The sequence below is a fragment of the Vombatus ursinus genome, unplaced genomic scaffold, assembly GCF_900497805.2.
Source record: "Vombatus ursinus unplaced genomic scaffold, bare-nosed wombat genome assembly UNPS02000582.1, whole genome shotgun sequence".
Lineage (NCBI taxonomy): Eukaryota > Metazoa > Chordata > Mammalia > Diprotodontia > Vombatidae > Vombatus > Vombatus ursinus.
The window spans coordinates 36,740,903-36,757,012 of record NW_020940360.1 but is presented as its reverse complement, the minus strand read 5'-3'; the positions used below and the strand labels follow the sequence as shown (position 1 = coordinate 36,757,012).

Genomic DNA, 16,110 nt, shown 5'->3' with positions numbered 1-16,110 from the left:
AAACTTGCTTTAAAAATATTTTGATGATCATTTAAATAGAATTGATTTCCTTGTAATCCTATGTATTTCCTAGTGCATTTAAAAACATTCAGAAAAGAGGTACATAAGGCTTCGACAGATTGCCAGCTGGGTTTATGACACACAAAAAAGGTTAAAATCCCCTGGTTTGAGAGAATATTCTGTGAAACAAACAAAAAAAAAGTCTTGTGGTTGTATTGCCGGGATTAAAATAGAAAACGGCTATTCTGAACTTATTACATATGTGTGTATGTAAACACATACTACTGAAAATTTTTTCCAACTGTAAGTATATATAAAAGTTACTTGTTAGTAATTACAAGTAAATACATGCTTCTACTTATGTCCATTTTAAACTTATATCCCACCTTTTTTATGAAACCTACCCAACCTGTTTTTAACATTATTGAATACTGTAACCCTCTCATTTAAAAACCTATAAAATAATAAAGATTCACCCTTTCCTAATTTACTTTTTTTTTTTTTAAATTTAAACAGTAGGTGAAATAGTACTGTTTTCTCTTCTGCTCTCAAAGGAAATTCATTTTTCTCCAAATTAAAGGTTGCAAGGTCAGAAGACAATTCATTTCCTTTTTTCTCTCTGAAAATTAAAAAAAAAACCCAGTATTCATTGTGATAAAGGGGCTAAAACTTCTAACTATATAAAACCAAATTATTGACTATTCTGTGTTTTCTGGTGTTCTTTCTTTTTCCAAATATACTTTGTTGTTAAATTAGTTGGAAGTTCAGTAGATTAATGTTATTTTCTATCCAATTTTTATGTGATTTGGTTTTCCTCATTTTTGGAGAAAGTGCTTAAAAGGTTCTTTTCTATTCAGAATGTGTACTAGCACGTATATAATGTGTGTATATATACATATATATGCTAGTCATTTGTATTCTAGATTATTTTGTAAACCCATTTTTACTGTATCGTTAAGGAAAAGTGAGTTTTCTAGATAAAGTAATACCTAGCTTTTATCTAGATAGCAATTTAAGGTTTTGCAAGGGCTTTACAAATAGTAACTCATTTAATCCTCATAACATGCTATTACAGATAGGTCTTGTTTTATATAAATTCTCATTATGCAAATTCAGCTTTGCTTAAAGAATTCTAAAGAAATCTTCATTCCAAATAAACTCTATTAACTTTACTATATACTACTGTGCTCTCTCCTTTCTCCTCCCCTCCCCCACCAAAAACAAACAAACAAACCCAAAACAACCCCAAACCCTCGAAGTGAAAGGAGAATAGGAGAGAATGTCACCAGTGAATAGGGGCTTGGCTTGAGACCTCCCACAGAAAGAGGAGACCTTTGCTCTGCAATGCCCACGTGTCTGTCTTCCGTCACAAGTCTTCTGTTTGTGAGCACTTAGATACACAAGTCCCGCGTCCAGGTGTTTGCAAAACCCCACCCCCCCAATAGGTGGTGTATTCCTCCTGCTCTCCCTTTTCTGTCCCAAGCCCCCATATGTTTTTGAACCACGTGCTGGCCCTTCCCTGCTCCAGCGACCCTCCCTTCCTCCCTTTTCTCCCTCCCTTCTCCACATTCAAAGGCAAAGGTAAAGGAGAACTTTCTGTGTTATTCCCGTTTTTACAGATTGGGAAACTGATAGTATCTTAGGCCACCTTTGAACTCTGATCTTCTGGACTCTAAATCTATCCATTGAGCCACCTAGCTGCCTCAAATGTATCACTTTAACTGTTTTTATGGAAATCTTTCTAACAGGGCTTCTGAGAGAACATTGAACAATCAATGATCACTTTATGAGTCAGGAATATCTTTATGAACAACACAAGGCGAAGTAATTACACTGTTATGATATGATGCCTTAGGGTCTGTTTGCCCTATTGTTAAATATTCTGACAATAGGAATGCAGCTAGGAATTACTGTCTGTGTTTTGATAATTTTTTTTTCCTTCAGTTTTAATTATTGCTGTCAACTTATACCTTTATTATTCTCTTCTTTTCTCTTCTGATTTCTTAGTGGATTGAGCACTGGTCTGGGAATCAGGAACTCATCTTCCTGAGTTCTAACTTGTGTGTACTTACTAGCTGTGTGACCCTGGGCAAGTCATTTAACCCTGTTTGCCTCAATTCCTTATCTGTAAAATGAGCTGGAGAAGGAAATGGCAAATCACTTCATTATCTTTGTCAAGAAAACCCCAAATGGGGTCATGAAGAGTCAGACATGACCAAACGACAGAAATTTCTTGTAGGCTGGGAAATCAGATAAGGAAATTTGAGAGGCTCTCTTAAGAATTACATGCAGAAGAGCTTTACTGTGTAGGGTTTGTGATATATTTTGATTTCTCAGAAGCCTATATTTTGGTCCTGACCTGTTATTTCATTAGAGATCTTATTTACTCAACAACAATAATAGTAATGATCAGTGTTTATATGGTACTTTAAGATTTGTAAATCACTTTATGCAAATCTCCTTTGTTCCTCTCAACACAATTCTTAGGTGCTATTATTGTTTCCTTTTTACTGATTAGGAAACTGTAGCTCTGAGAGCTTAAGTGACTTGCTCAGGGGCAAGTACTGATTGCCCTAGGCAGAATTTTAGCCTAGATCTTCCTGACCTCAAGCCTCATTTTCTCTCTACCCTGGCACCCTTCCCTTAATAAGCATTTATTAAGTATCGCCTATCTTCTAGGCGTTAAACTAGGTGCTGGGGATCCAAGACATAAATAAACCAGTTCCTGCTTTCTAGGAACTTAAATTCAGTGGGGGGAAGCAGCTTATATAGAGATAAATCAATACAATTCAAAGCAAATGAAAAGTAATTCCAAGAGGGAGGAGCAGCTTGGGAGATCATAAGATGGTAGATTTAAAACTGGAAAGGACCCTAGCAGTCATCTTTTGCAGTCTTCTCATTTCATAGATGTGGAGTCTGAAGCCCAAAGGGGTGAAATGAGGACAGGCTTTATATAGGAAATAGAAATCAAGATGAGCTTAGAAGGCTTCTAAGAGGCAGAGGTGAGGTGGGAGTGCATTCTAGTCACAGGCCCAAAGTTGTGAAGATTTATACCAGGAACAGCAAGGTAGGTCCATTTGATTGGAAAGTAGTCTGGGTAGTGAGGAGTAATGTGAAATAAGCGTCAAAACAAGAAGAGCAGCAACTCATGGATTTTTGTGGATTACAAAGTACTTTTCAGAAGATAACTACAAGGGGCAGCTAGGGGGCGCAGTGGATAGAGCACCCGCCCTGAATTCAGGAGGACCTGAGTTCAAGGTCTCTGACACATAACACTAGCTGTGTGACCCTGAGCAAGTCAACCCCATTGCCTAAAAAAAAAAATTAACTATAAAGCAAGTAGAACAAATAAACATTAATACAAATTTACAGATGGGAAGACATCTAGTCTGACTTATATTTGACCAAAATTTTCGTCTGAAACATCTCTAACAAGTAGTCACTGTGTTTCCATTTGAACATCTCCTTTGAAGGAGAACCTACAACTTCGAAAGACAGTCAGTTCCACTTTTGTAAAGCTCCAGTTCTTAGTTTAATCTTCCTCCCAGCTTAAGTCTGCCTCTCTGAAACTTTCACATATTAATCTACATATAGAAATTCCCTGTATAGATGCAGATGGTAACTTCTCTATAATTTATAGTCTTAAGATAAAGTGCCTGAGATAAAGTGACTTGCTCATGGTTAAACAGCTGTTATGTGCAAGAGATTGGACTGGGAACCAGGTCTCCTGACTCCAAGACAACATTACCTCTAGGCAAGGTAATTCAGGGAAAAGTTTAAAATTTATTATTGAATATTTGTCTACACATAAAGAGATAGAAAGCTTTCCTTCTAGGGGTGGCTTCCTTCTTGCTGTACTTAAATTTCTGTATGTAGTTCAAGCTTCTATTCAGAGCTGTATTTTACCAGTGTTTAGCTAACTAAGCAATTCTCCCCAATAATTCACACTACTCCCCCCAATACTAACCAACTCTCTTTAAGTCTTTCCAGTAGTGAACACTGCATCCAGACATTAGGTAGAGTCAGGAAGTGTCTCTCTCCTGGTGCTTCTTCTTTCTATCTGACTGTTCTTCTCAGTCTCCTTTGTTGGATCTTCATCCCAGTCATGCCCACTAAACATGGCTGTTCTCCAAACTCTCAAGTCAATTAGAAAAGCATTTATTGAGTCTTACTACATGCCAGACACTGTGCTAAGACTAGGGAATACAAATACAAGCTGAAAGAAAGACAGTCCCTGCCCTAAAGGAGCTTACATTCTAACTGGGGAAGATAACATATTAAAGGAAACTGAAAAGGGGGTTGGGAGAAACAGGTATTCATGGGGGAGAGGTGATAGAGAATGTTAGGAGAATTGGAAGTGAACCTGAAGAGGAATGAAGATACTGTTGGCCTGAGTATTTTCCTTAAAATGGAAGTACTGGGGAGAGCTAACCAATCAGAGGAAAAGGCTTCAGGGGCCTCTTCCAGTGTATGAAGTCTAGGAGTGGAATGAACTTTCAAAGAGAGGAGACTTCTGAGGCATAGTAGAAAAAGACCAGATAATTCTGGGTTTTCTTCTCTTCTTCATTTTGTACTGTTTCACTTATTGATCTCATTAGCTCCCAGTTATCATCTCGGCAGATGATTCCTGGATATATATATCTAGCCTTCAGACATGGTGGATTGCCTTTTGGTCATCTCAAACTGGTTGCTCCATTGGCATCTCAAATTCAACACGTCTTCCCTGCCACCTCGCCTCAAATGCACCCCTCCTCTCTTCCAAACCTCCCTATTAATGTGAAAGGCACCACTATCCTCCTAGTGACAAAAACTCACAACCCTGGTGCCATTTTCTGCTTCTCACATATCCAGTCCATTGACAAATCTTGTCATTTCCATCTTTACAACATCTTGTACAAGTCCAAGTTTTCCGTATTTTACTTAGCTATGACCTTGGTTTAGTTCCTTGTCACTTCTTATCTGGACTGCTGCAATAACCTAATTGATCCCTCTGACTCTACAACTCTTTCCCCACTCTAATCTATTCTTTATGCTGTTGCCAAGGTGATTTTTCTAAAGTGTAGATTTGACCATATCATCCCTATACTGTCTAAACTCTAGTGACTGTCTCTTTTTTACCTCCAGGATCAAATATAAAGCTGTGGCATTTAAACATCTTCATAACCTAGCCTCTTCGAATGTTTCCAGGCTTTTATGCTTTACTTCTTTCCCTACACTATGTGATCTAGCTACACTGGCCTACTTGCTGTTCCTAAAGCAAGACATCCCATCTCCAGTCCCTGTGCCTGTGAACTGGGTGTCCTCCGTGCCTGGAATCCTCTCCTGATCTGCAGGCATCTTGACTTCCCTGAATTCTGTCAAGTCTTGGCTCAAAATCCCATCGTCAAAGAAGACCTTTCCTAATCCCCTTAGCTACTAGTTCCTTCCCACTCTGAGATTACTTTCCATCTACTTTGTAGCTATCTTGTACTTACCCAGTTAGTTGCTTGTATGCCCCATTGAAATGTGAGTCCTTGAGGGCAGTAACTTTTTATTTTTTTTTTGTATCCCCAGAGTTCAGGTTAGTGCTGACACTTGCTAAGTAAGCTCTTGGTAACTTGTTTTTTAAAATTTAAAATCCATCAGTTATAATCAACTAAAATCAGTGAATGACCAGCATATTTAGTATCTTGTGACTGTCTACATTTTTCTTCCCAGCCTAAAGATTTAGGCCCACCAATTCATTAGCATAAAGTGCTTTACATATATCATTAATTAACATAGAAAGCAACTCAAGGAAGTTGTTTTTCTCATTTTGAAAAGGGAAACAGACTCTGAGAGGTACTGACCTGCCCAAAGTCACATAGATAGTATATGGCAAAACTTATACTTTAGTCCCAGCTTTGTCACTACTTTAGACTAGTAACTTAAGTTCTTGGCCTCATTTTGTTTAGCTGTAAAGTGAAAGGTTAAAATGTCACTAACAACCCTGCCAATTCTAAAATTCTGTGATTCTAATTGACTTTAACACTCTCTGAGTGATTTCATTTTAGACAGAAAATCTTATGTAACAAAATGCTTATCATCAGTAGGTTTTTTTTTTTTAATGCTTTCATATCCCTCCTGTACCCCTAAGAAAATTGCAAATTCAGCTTATTCAGGTATAGTCACCTGTCAAGTTGTTCAGACTGCAGCTGTAAAAATCCCAGTGGGTCATGTGTATAATTTTGTTCTTAACATCTTAATAAGAAGGGTTCAGCAGAGTAGAAGCAGATCTCATAAACTGTACTGTACACTGTAAAAATACCTTATTGTAAATTAGAGATATTTTGAGGAAAGGTTTAGACTTCCCTTAAACTGGTATTTTTCATATCTCTACTAGTTTTGTTGAGGTAAAGCTCATATTTGTGTTTTCTAAATTCATTACAAAGATTACTTGGTGACCACTACCCAAGAGCCTCATTAGATTTTCAAACCAAGTTTCTGTGTACTTTCATATATGTTAGCCAGTGTTTTTCAGTTTTCTCTTTATGCTGCTCTTTAATCTTTTACAGTATGATACACAAATAATCATTAGCACCAGAGTCTTCTCTTTAGTTACCTACTCTTAAGTATCCTTTCTTATGCCTTCCTGTCTTTGATCCTTCTTTCATTTCTTGACTTTTTTGGGCCTCAGGAGAAAACCCTACTCGTATTTTTTTAAATAGGTCATGCTTTGAAGAAGAAGGGAAAGGAAATGGAAAGAATTTTAATTTTTCAAAAATAATTGAAGAAAAAAGTTTTTTCTTTCTTATAAGCCCAGAAAACTTGAAGATGCATTTATTTACTTTTTAAAAAACGACATTTGGCAGCTCTTTATCTGCCAACCCAAAGTTCACAACTTATTGGATAATTGGTTGTAAGATACAAAAAAGCATCATCTTCTTTTGTTCTTTCTCCTGTTCTTTAAAGGAGATATTGAAACGTACTTCATAGGATCACTGGATCATAGAAATAGAATCAGAAGGGAAATTAGAGATCATCTGGTCTAACCCCTTCATTTTATAGATGAAGAAATGAGGCCTACAGAGGCTGTGACTTGCCCAAGATCACATAGGTAGGAAATAGTAGAGCTGGCATCTTAATCTAGGTCCTCTTGATTCCAGATTAAGTGCTTTCCCCACTTAAATTGTGCTTTCTTAAGTTTCTGATATTTATATTCGTTTTAGGGTACACATGAATATTTGGACTGGCATTGACAATACTATGGATATTGGGAGTGAGATGCATTTATTATTAGTTTAATTATTCTGACTTTATTTCATATTGCTTCTACCAAGAAAGTGACATGTTAAAAACTTGGTTCTCAGGTTCTAATTACATGCCATTGTTCCTTTGCTATAAATCTGTAGAGAAGAGTCTGGTTTTTATTAAAATCCTTTTCTGATCTTGAAGATGCTTTGTACCAGTTAAGTAGTCTCTTGATCACTAACAGAATTAAATAAACGATATATCACATTGCTAAATTGTGTTTTTCCACTTTCTTTTCAAGTTAGATCTATTCTCTGCGGTTAATCACTAGTTGTTTCTTGATCATTGTGAAGGTGATATGTAAATAACTTCTATCATAACTACCTGTCTGTTACAAGCCAATTTGAGAAAACTCTGAAGCAACATTAATTAGCTCATCCACCAAATATTAATGTAGTTCTTAATTTAAATAGTTGACAAAGTAGTACCCAAACCCTGAAACTGTAAAGCTATAAAAGATTTTAGACAATAATACTTCATGACAGAGTATGATGTAGCATGTAGATGTAAAGCCCAATGAGATAAAACTGATGAAGATTTTTAGAAGCTACACATTGTACCTAATGTTTTTCTTTTCATACTTGTTAAATTCTAGGTGCACAGTTCTACATGTAAACTACTTTTTAAATTATTTCTAATACTGATAAATTACATTGAAATTGAAAGGACATGTGAAATTACTGTAGAAAACATGATGCCAGTAGAATAAAGATATGCTTGGGTGTTATATTTCAAATTTGCTGCCATTTTTGATAGTAAAATAAAAGGGAGAAACATTTTTATTAGATTAACAGAATACTTGGATAATAAAATTGTCTCTTAAAAAAAAACCCAGAGCCTTACACCTTTACCTTCATTAAAGGATATGTTAAATTTGTGACGTGAATTATACTACCTAAACCACAGTTCGTATTATAGATATTATTTTATTGACATCTTTTATTTTTGTATGACCTTAATCTGTGCCATCTTTTCTGACAAGGAATATTCAATATTCCATTTTGCATTTTCTCATCTTTTCTTTAGGGCCAAGTTTGATCATTGGCATTCCAATTTAGTTTTTGTTTTTTTCCACTTGCATTGTTGTCATACATAGTGTTTCATTGGGCTTTTTATTTCCCTTTGCATCAGTTCAAACAGTCTTCTCATGCTTCTTTATGTTCTTTATATTCTTCATAGTCATTTTTTTTATGAATTAATAATGTTTTATTTCATTGCCTACCACAGTATTTTCATCCATTCCCCAATTGATGGACATATATTTTGTTTCCAGTTTTGTGTAACACCTGCTACATATAGCTAATTATCTTAAACTAGAGTTCAGAAACATTTGTAAATTATCTGGCTGTTCCACATTAAGATTCTTTTTTTTAAAAAATATCTTCAGTTCTAACTCCTTTGATCCATAAGGTTAAGATAATTGTGATAGTATAATATATTCAATAAATCCTAATTAGTCTCTTATTTTATTTAAACACTTTTGTTTTTATTTTATATTCTACAAGTATTATATACAAGGATTTTAATTTTATAAATGATTTCACTTTCTGGCAAGTTGGCAGATGTTAGCTATCTAAAATTGTAACTGAGTAATTTTTAAATACTACTCATAGCCTAAACATAGCAAGACATTCTTCCTATCATGTGAACTTGCCGAAGTTTAAGGCATGCAGAGTAGATTGGGGGCAGGCAGGTAGAGTGTACAAAGGGGTAGATTAGACATGTACTAAAAAGAAATATCTAACAATTTTAAAGTGTCTTAATAGGAAAACATTTCATCTCAGAAAACAGTAGCCAAACATTTTTGATTCTGACTAAACTGATAAAAACATTCCCTTGTATTATTTTATTCTAATATGTAAATCCACCAGTTCTGGCTTACAGAATTAGAGTTAAACCTTCTTATTTTACAGATGATGAAACTGAGGTCCAGAAGGGGTTAGTAGTGCCTTAGCTAAAGTCACATAGGTAATACATGGTAGAAGCAGGATTTCAACCCAGGTTCTTTGGACTCAAATCAATAATCTTTCCACTGTTACCACCCTTAAATTCCAAAATAAATCCCAAATTTATTTATACTAGTGACAAAAAAAGTTATAAATGAAAATGAATTAAAATTTCTCCCTGTGGATAGATTGTTTTGATTCACCAGGTAAGAGGCTGTTAGTCTCACTTGCTTTTAATGGGAAATCCAGTAAAAGAGAGGCTTTTAAAGTTTATCTTTTAAAAAAAAAATCTATATTCTATTGACCAATTTAATTAGAGCTATATGAATTTGAAGAGTATTCTAACTTATATCATCAGTTAATGTAGGTGATCATTGGCTCTTCTGGCATCAACTTAGCTGAATATCTTTGCAAAAACTAATACTTCTTACAGTAAGTGTTGGCTTAATTTTAAGGGTTTTAAATATCAGAATTTTTATAAGGTCTCAGAATGTATTAAATATTAATCTTTTAGTGAAAAAATTTTGTTAATATTTGATGATTATCTAATTTGCAACTGGAAACAATATTTATGCCTATAATTACTTTTTTACTGTTTTAGAGTTTTGACAAGAAAAGGATACAAAATAAATTAGTTTATAGGATGCACTGGATAAATTTGAGTTAATCAGAAGTTCATTTAGTTCCATTTTATGAAATTCCAGCTTTTTAAATGAAATTATTAACTAATACCATCTTCTGTCAAACTTGTAATTGTATCAAGCTGTCACTAATTTTCAAGCTCTGTTTAAATGATCTTATCACCTCAGTTATATTCATGTTTGCATTTGGGGCTTGTAGACATCTATTAATAGAAGCTTCCTTCAAATGAGTATATTGTTTCCAGAAAAGATTTGTGTGTATATGTTTGTATGTATATATGTACACATATATGTACCTATAATGTTCTTTAGACCAGAAAAGTGTCAATATTATAGAATTTTAGTCTTATAGCAAAATTTTATTCTTTTAGCATCCTAAGCTGTTGAGAGCTAAGTATAAAGCATTAGAGTAATGAATTCTTTCAGGCAACTAGGGGAATAATAATTTGTGAAATAATAGCTCAAATCATTTGAAAGCATTCATTTGTTTTGAGTGTCCAATTTGTGCTCAGGGGATTAGTTTAGTGACAGGACCTGGTTTTTAAGGGGAAAAACAAGCCTTCACCTTCATCTTGAGCACTCAAATTATTTTTTATTTAGTGGACTATATGAAAGGTAACATGGTGTATCAGTTAAGTAGTTTAGTCTAGTATAACAGTCATGAGCATAATAGAACAAGGAGCGAGACATCCTCATTTCAAGTTGTTGCTCCACTGTTCAAAAGTTCTGTGATACTGGGTATTTGACATCTCTGGGAATTTGTTTCCTAGTGTAATGTGCAGAAAATATTACCTGCCCTGCTTTCCTTACAGGATTTTTTTGATGATCAAATGAGAGTATCTTTGAAAATTTTCGTTATTTAGTTGTTTCAGTCATATCCAACTCTTCATGACCCCATTTAGGGTTTTCTTGGCAGAGATACTGAAATGGTTTGCCATTTATTTCTCCAGCTCATTTTACAGATGAGGAAACCGAGACAAATAAGGTTAAGTGACTTCCCTAGAGTAACATAGATAGTAAGTATCTGTACCAAATACTCGGAAAGATGAGTCTTCTTGACTCTATCCACTGTGCCACCTAGCTGCCCTAGCTTTGAATTATAATGTCCTATATATATGTAGGTCAAATATATACATGCTCATATGTGAAAATAAAGTTACTCATTCTCTGTACTGAATCTTCCTCATAACCTCTTTGTGCCATTTTCAATAAACATTTTCATCTTTTATTTATATATCTATGAAACAGTTTGAGATGGCCAAACACTTGGCCTGTTTTGTCTACTACCTCCATCTTCCTATTCTTGCGTGATTTTTTTTTTTAACAGAAATATTCAGAGCCAGCCTGAAGCAGTAGTAGTTCAATAGATATGTGTGGTATTTTTGTTTTTAGTCATTTGCTGTCCAGGTGCAGGAGTATTCATCTCCCAGGGGTGAGAAGACTGGGTAGCTTCGCTGTCTACTAAATAGGTCAGTCTCAACTTGGATCAGAAAGGTATACTGTTGCAGTGAATAACAGATGGCCGTTTTGGACACTGGAGGAAGAGTTCCTTTTGCTCGAGGCAGGCAGCCACTGCAGAGGCCAGCCTGCTTAATTACAAATATTATGGAGAAGATGCATGGAATATCCACTTGCCCACTGGTAGGCAGTATGATACTACTTTTTATACCTGGAGCAATGTCATATTAGCTGAAGATTTAGGGAAAACCAGTGAAAATACAGTTTAACTTACATAAATAGTAACACAGAAGCATTCATGTCGTATGCATTGAGGTATTTTGTATCCCTCTGTTTTTTATGTCACTTTAGGATTAGACTGCTTTCCAAGAATTTGCCTAGCTAGATACAGGGAGGTTCATTACTTTGGGATTAATTCTTTGGTCATGGCAAACCATGAAACAAAGAAAAATGCAAAACAACCCTCAATCCCATATGGCTCCCTTCTGCTTCTTCAATGATTGTGGCAAAGTGATAGAAAATAGCATTTAGGGTATAAAGAGCCACTCAATTTTTAGAATATCTGTAAACAAAACTTAGTTGTTGGTACTTTACTCTAAATGTGGGATCCTTGTCTGATAACCAGTGAGTAGATATATTCATTGTAGAATTGAGTCTAAATAATCTTGACATTTTTGCTAATTACAAATCTAGAAAATAAAAGGAAATTTTAGTTAGGTAAAGGGAAAGATGACCTACAGATTTTCCTTGTACAGGTGAATGAAGAAGTGGGTGGAACTGATTTTATTGTGTATCCAAAGGCAATGAGAATGCCATGTAGTCACCTTGTATTGGAGGGCTTATGATAAATATTTGCAGGGGGAAAAATCCCAGCTTCTGTTGCAGAGGATAAAATAGAGAAATTCTATAAATAACTTGTAAAGACCCTCCAAATTAAATAAAAATATTCTTTACTAATAGGAAATAACTTTTTACTGATAGTCATTTCTAAATCAGCCTTCTGTATATAATCAGACCTCAAACTTGATAGAAAAAAAGACAAAAAACTACTACAAAGCTAGAAGAATAAAAATAACAAAAACTGTGCAATTAAAACAATTCCAGTTTTACCTATTTCAGTGAGTTATTAATCCTGAAAAATGGGAGCTGCATTCATTATTAAAATTTCATAAAGAAGTTTAACCACTGAAAAATCAGTTGCCATAACAGGGGGACACTAAGAGACTATAAAAAACTGCTTTAGTCCATAAATACTTGACAGGCTTGCGAAACAAAGTGAGATGGTAGCCAAGAGCAGCACCCATTTAGAATATAAATTTGTTTGTAAAATCTTATTGAGAAGAAGGATAGGACATTATAAGAAACATTGCCTCATAAATCAGTAAGGAGAAGTGAGGGGAAAATCAAGTTTAAAGAAAGTTTGGCAAGACACCCAGTTAAAACACAAAGTTGTCCAGAGGGCACTTAAGGATAAAAGGAGACCAGCAAACAGATCAAAGATGGTAAAGATCTATAAAGATTTATACCATTCACCTTTTCAAGGACAGTGGAACCACACCATTTGCATATCACAGTCATGGATGTTATGTTTCTATAAGAAGTAGAAATGGCACTGAAAAAAAAAAACTAAGAGGGGAAAAGCAGTAGAACTAGATCAACTATATGTAGAGTACGTCCACACAGGAAGTGACACAATTTTGAGGGTGATGTGGTATCTATTCTCAGGTTAGCTGAAGGAGAGGTTGATACCAAAAGGGTGGAAAACCTTGAACATTATTAGAATTAAAAAAAAATTCAGAGCAGCAGTAGCTACCTACATATATTCCTACATTCCCATCACTATAAAATTTTTATGAGAATACTCTATACAGGAGAGCATACAGTGTTAAAAGGGAATGGGCAAGCTTACATAATAGAATACATCTTTACCATCACACAATTGAAATATGTAAAGAACATAAAATTCCATCGTTATTGTTGGTTATGTGAGCACTGCTCTTGGAATCACAAGACATGAATTTGAATCTTACCTCAGCCCTTACTAGCTGTAGGACTTTGGGCAAATCACTTAACCTCCCTTTGCCTCCGTTTCTTTGTAAAATGGAGATAATGATATTACGTGTCTTGTGAGGAATGAGATAATAGATGTAAAATATATCTTCAAATAAGATAATGTATATAAAATACTTTGCAAACCTTAAAGTGATAGATAAATATGAGCAGTTACTATTTTATAAAACCATTTGATTTAATGAAGTGAAATTCTGCTTTAAAGATTCTCTTTCAGTAGAATGTCTCCTATATATATCAAAATTATACAAGGTTCCATGAAAAATAGAATAATCACATGACTCCCTGATCATTAATATCAGATGAGACATTAAACAGTTTCAGAAATGCATATTCCCCAAAGGTGTTGATCACTGTCTAGGTGGAGATTAATATAGAGTTCAGATTGAAGAGAGATTCTCTATAATGAGGTCTTCTGGATTCTATTGCTTGCAGATATTTGCTGTCAACCTTTGAAACACTTCTGAGCCTCCTAAATGAGAACCATAATTATGCAAGACTATGGCTAAACTGTCTACTCAGGAAAAAATGTGTGAATGATAAATTCTTATTGTTTAGACCGTGGTATTCATCTGGGTAGTCCAGTACTACTTAAACTGTGGGTCGTGACCCCATATGGTAATAGTAAAAGGTTTTTGATCATGTAATGATCAAAAATTAATTAAAAATCAAATGTGGAATGAGTCTGAGGTGTTTCAGGCAGCACTTGTCCATGTTGCATTTGCAACTTCACTGCAGCCTTGGTTCTGAACACAAAGCATGTGTACTGCACATGCCCTCAGGCCATGCAATGCTAATGAACTTGTTGCTGAAACATGTAAAGGGGTCTTGAGTGGAAAAAATTTAAGAAGCCCTGGGGTAGACAACCTGTGGAGCTAGTTTGTTCCAATATATACCTTGGACAGACTACTTCTAATGGAGTTGGATTCAGTATAGAGCAAGAGGAGAAAAGTATGTTGGATTGCTTTTTATTAGGTCTTTTAATGACTCTAAGCTCTTTTTTTGAAATAAAGAACCATTTGTTTAATAGCAGTATTTATCTCATGCTGTTGTATGGTGATGAGGCGTGGAATACTGTAGTCTCTGAAGAACTGAAATTGATGATTATCTAAAGGGCAATGGACAGGCATATGACAGTCTGATGGAACACATTACAAACAAGGAATTACAGTGGAGAGTGGTGTAAAATTGCCTTTCATCTTGCCAACTTGCTGGTTTTTAAGGAGATGTTTGATCAAAAATGGTGTGTTTTGTTGGTGAGACAGAGAAATAACTAATGGACATTCTTGGAACTCCATTGGTATACTCATGATGTCAAAAAAATATAATGAAAGCCCTAAGACCTGCATCATATTGGGCACATTCCCTTTTTGCAGATTGATGGGGTAATGTAGCCAGTAGTCTCACATATAAGGAAGATGGTGGGTTGTGATTTTTTTAATCAATGAGTTTGCAAATTCTTTGAAGTCCACTTTATGCTTTTGCTATTGAAATATGACTAGTGAACCCACTCCCCCTCCAGACCCCCTCCAACTTATCCCTATGTTACCCAAATCTGATAAAAGTTTTGGTAGCTGCAATATCTTCATGTGCATGTTTTCTGTCTTTCTCATTTGTAGGATATAAATTGACAATTTTTTTAATTTTAAGGAAGGTAGGTACTTAAGAATAAAAGTATACTGGCTCTTTGTCTATATTATTTTCTCCTTATTTAGAGACTTAAATTCTATTAGTGCTTACTAAGGGAAACCCAGATCTTCAGATGTTAATAAATTACATATCAAATCCATATTTAAGGTTGGATCATTTCCTAGTAGTGTTTGAACTTAAGCAGAAAAGATGGAGTCTTTTGTTAGAGTTATAATGTTTGAATTATAATTATGTTGTCTTTGCCAGTTTTTGGCAGACTAAAATTAAAGCTAACCAAACTGGAAGCTGGGGTTTGTGTAATGAGATCTACCTTTGAATGTAGTTACTCTCAAGTTTAGTTTCTTTATTATGGTGCTTTGCTTAGATTAGCATTTTAGGATATTTCCACGAGTAAAAATCTCAAGAAAAATTCTTGTTTTTTTTTTTAAAAAGAACATTTGCCCCATTATTTCATTGTTACCATGACAATACTGGCAGCAAGAGTGTTGTAGTAACTTCTTGCAGTGAACTTATTTTTAGACCCTAATGTTTGCAATGAATTGAGAATAGCCCAAGTACCCTTCTCTGTCTCCCCTTCCCCACCCCCATCCCCCAGTGACTCTAATGGAAAAATACTGGTGGTTCTGACTTTGTAACTGGAAGACTGCACCATTGTAGGCTAAAAAAAATTAGTGTAGGAGTATTGAGTGTTTTTCCTGTGGATCCTGAATGTTCAAAATTTCTCAAAATATGATATTGTATTATATATCCAGCAACTTGTTTGTAGCAAAAAAGAAATAGGCCTTCAGTTCTCTTTCCATAAATCAAACCAAACATGGATGTTATGCTTTCTGAATTGAGCTACTATAGAAAATAAATGCCATTTAAAATATATCTCTTCTAATTATGAAGTCTAAATTCTTTTATTCAACTATATGGGATGCTGTCATATTCCCATTACCTTTTGGATTGAATAATGTAGAACACCCACTTTTTTCTCATTCTTTTCCTAGTTTAGCGGAAATGTGCTTTCCCTTGATCATAATGAACTTTTGTTATTTATAGCCAAATCCTGCAAATTCTGGATTTGTGAATTT

General features: G+C 34.9%; 1 protein-coding gene across 2 annotated transcripts in view; it reads left to right on the top strand.

The window, feature by feature from the left end:
- Window positions 1-16,110, top strand: part of SESN1 (sestrin 1) — a 132,911-nt gene that overhangs the window by 413 nt on the left and 116,388 nt on the right. The gene's annotated exons all lie outside the window — the stretch shown is intronic.